Here is a 3,926-nt window from a genome sequence, read left to right on the forward strand (position 1 = left end):
TCTGTAAATTGTGAATGATTACTGTGGACAGTTTGCGCTGCCATTCTACGGAACTATTGAACTGTTTATCTCGGTCATTTGACTAGTACAAAAGAAGATGGCAATGGTTTTTAGTTGTGATGGTGAAAACACATGCCAGTGGGCCGTAAAGTGTTGTCGCAGCTCACAGGGGCTCACAGGGAAGAAAGTGGATGCAGCTGCGGAGACAGATGGATGGCTGGTTAGCCAGGTAGCTTTGGAAAGCTAACTTTTCCAAGAAGTTTTGGAAAATCTGCTTTGTCGATGTCTTGCCAAAGAGTGAGACAAGAAGCTTGACACCACACTTATGCAAGTTGTTTCCCATGTGTTTCATGTCTTTTATGCTAAGCTAACCATCTGTTGGCTGCGGCTTTGCATGAAATGGACAGACATGAGAATCATAACGGTTTTATAATCCAACTCTTGGCAGGTGTTTTAACAAATTACCAACTCTCATTTTATTCTGGTGAGGACTCTGTCTTGCTGAATTCCCACACTACCCATTGTCAGCAAGTGCAACGCATTGAAACATATCTTTGCTGATATTGTTGTCAAGCCTTTGATAGCAGCATACGACAATACATAAACAGAAGTGAATTGTTGTGCCTTAGGAGAGTAAAACCTCCATCACTGGTTTGAATGCTGAATGAGGTTTATTATCGTGTAGGCACACGTTGTGGTAAACCAGGGATTGGGATATATTGTCAGATTTTGGCAAGCATATTCCCTTCAGACAGTCAGCACCAGTTTAACATTTGACCGAGTATCCTGGTGCAATTCTCAAAGGACTGTATATTTTGTAGGGCTGTCCACACCATGGGAAGAATTATAGATTTGAGGCATAAGGAAGGTAGATGCTTCAACACAGCGGCTGAGGCTGAACAGGAAGGCTGAAAAGCCAGTCTAAACCCTGTTTGGTGGTGTGGCTTAGTGGACATGTTCCCATCTACATAGCAGAGAGAGTGAAGGATTTGTGGTCTGGGATTTGAGAGGGCCACAAAAGCGTCCTCCGAGGCAGCCACCGTTCGAAATGAGGAAGTGTAAGAGGCATAATTTGGTGAAGCATTTGTCATGGAGGTCCAGGAATAAAACACTGACATTCTATCTCACTCACATTGCTCACTTATTTCTTTAACTTGCTGGCTACTATTAGAAAATATACCTAATATCCCCACGGCGAGCAGTAAAATTTCTTCCTTTCACATCTCTGGCGCTTTAACAGAAGAGCACAATACCTCATGTCTTGTATTGTGGTAAATGCCTGTGCCCATCTCATCTAAGCACCAGTCATTAGACATTAAAAGCAGCTTATGAGTTCATTACAGGCATAATCACCATGATATAATAATCTTCTGTGCAATTTGCACAATGTCTAAAACCTCAAGGCAACGAGCGCCGTCTGAAGGAACCGTGTGGGTAACACACTCATAACGCAGTCATTACGCATCGTTAATGTAACATGGGATGACAGATTGTATGTAACTTTCAAATGCAATGATAATGAAGAGCAACAGTGCGCTCAATGTGAACCAAGGACTTCAGGTCATGCAGAAATACCCAGAGAGCCTATTATCTGGTCAATGGTGTGCTTTAGTGACCTCCTATAATGTCTGTTAAATGACAGCTCCATATGTACATATTTTATACAGAATAATATGATGTGTATCAAGACAGAATTTCAAGGGGTATGAAAAATTCATAAATTAGGCCTCCCGCAATAATAAAATATGTATGTAAGATGTAAGATATGTTAGCAATGTTCACGTCAGTGTGAGTTTGGCTATGAATGGAGGAAAAGGTGCATGCATGAAGACACTTTTCAATTGAAAAAAGTCTATATGGCTGTAATTACGTTCACATTACTGTGTCTTTTACTATATTTTGCAGTCTTACATGGAGATGGACGTGTTGACACATTGGTCGCTCTGTCATGACACTTTGCTCTGTCCACTCTTAAAACTGTTATACTGGAATAGTTGTACACAAATAAACATCAAACTTAGGTTTACTTTGTTTAAGGTTTACTTGGTAAGGTTTAGGAAAAGGTTGTTGTTTGGGTTAAGATACGTATGTTTGTTACCTAAAATAGATATGTTTGTACGTAACTTACGCACACAGCTTTAGTTAAGTACATAAGTTACTTAATTTAATAAAAGTATGGGAAAATAAGTCAACTTCAACTTGGTTTCAGATTAGACATGAACAGCGGGCTCCTGGGTGAAAGTCTGCGTTTATTTGACCCAACTTCCTCCCTAAGATGAAATTCTGCTGTTTGTACAAGCAAATAAGAAGTATAAATATAACTTCTCCACTACATTTCACATGTCTCATAAGTGTACTTAAGGACATGAGTAAATGTACTTACATTCCACCACTGGCTGTACAATATGTTCATTAAGTAGAGTTTGTTTGCAGCTGCGGCGGATGCTTTGACTGGCCCGTGGCTTTCCCTTCTGTTCTACTTTGTCAATGCACAGCTGCTGTCTGAGGTATCACCATACTGTTCACTGTTACCAGTCTGCCAGCAGCAGAGAGTGAGGCGAAGGGACATTGGGTGTGCTAGCTAGCCAACACTAATTCATGTCTCATTTTTGGTGTGATAAACAGTCAGTGTGATAAAATGACAGCAGACAACAAAGATGAGCTTTATTTATATGACACCTCTTATGCGAGGACATTATTACATTATTAGCATCAATGGATGTTTTATTGATTGCTAGAAGCTAGCGAGCTTTGTTAAGCTAGCAAGCCAGCCGGCTTTGTTGAGCTCGAGTTGGTACAAACTACTTATGTTTACGTAACTCTAAGCAATAAGTTAGCAGAGTTGGCCCCACATGTTTTATCAAAATCACAAATAATTTCAGAATTTGACCTCTCTTAGAAGCAAATGCATAGCAACTGATTTGACTGACACGAACAGGACAATAAAGTTACTGGTTAAAAAAACCAATGGTGTTCATAAACCAAGGATCAACATGCTGTGGCTGGAATCAGACCTGTGTCTTTTCATTGGTTGTGGTCAGGTTTAAATCATCTTGTACTGCCATGGTTGGTTCCTTTGATATATTTTAAAATCAGTTTCCTGAATTTAATTTAATGTTGGAAATAAAAATGTCTTTTGCACAAGTACCAAACTCAAATTCACCACAAATAAGTTAAAAACTTTTCCAGGAGGGAAAACATGTTGTGGCTTTCACTTTCCTCTCCATCCATTGGCAAACATTCTCTCTCTCTCTCTCTCTCTCTCTCTCTCTCTCTTCCTCCCACTCTGAAATTTCTCTCACTCCTCCTCTTCCTCCCTAATATCCCTCCAACTTTTTTTTTTTCTTTTTTTTTTACTCTCTTTCTCTCTCCGTTTTTGCATAACCTCCGTCCTACCTTCACTCACTCACTTTACACCCCAGCTCTCTCTCTCTCCCCCTCGCTCTCTATCTCTCTCACCATCACCCCCCCCCCCCCCCCCCCCCCCCCCCCCCTCTCTCTATGGATAATTCATCAGTGTTTCTCAGAGCTGCTGCCTGCCTGCCTGCCTACTGTGATTTCCACTGGGACTCTTTCAGGGACCATTCCCACATCAGCCGGGAATTAGAGCCACGGCTACAGAGAGAAATTAATCACAGCCACCTTATACTAACCCGTATACACAAACACACACACACACCTACACACACACACACACACACACACACACACACACACACACACACACACACATGAGAATGTTCTCCTTAACTTTTCTCTCTTTTCATACACTTACTCTCTTGCTTGGTTCAACTCTCATTCACTTGAAACTTGCATTTCCTAAAGGTGCACTTTCTCAAACATCCCTTCTTTTTTTGTTTCCAACACTTTTGATCTCAAACACACACACACACACACACACACACACACACACACACACACACACA

This window comes from Anarrhichthys ocellatus, unplaced genomic scaffold (genome assembly GCF_004355925.1).
Source record: "Anarrhichthys ocellatus isolate YVR2014 unplaced genomic scaffold, GSC_Weel_1.0 scaffold93, whole genome shotgun sequence".
In the NCBI taxonomy this organism is placed as follows: domain Eukaryota; kingdom Metazoa; phylum Chordata; class Actinopteri; order Perciformes; family Anarhichadidae; genus Anarrhichthys; species Anarrhichthys ocellatus.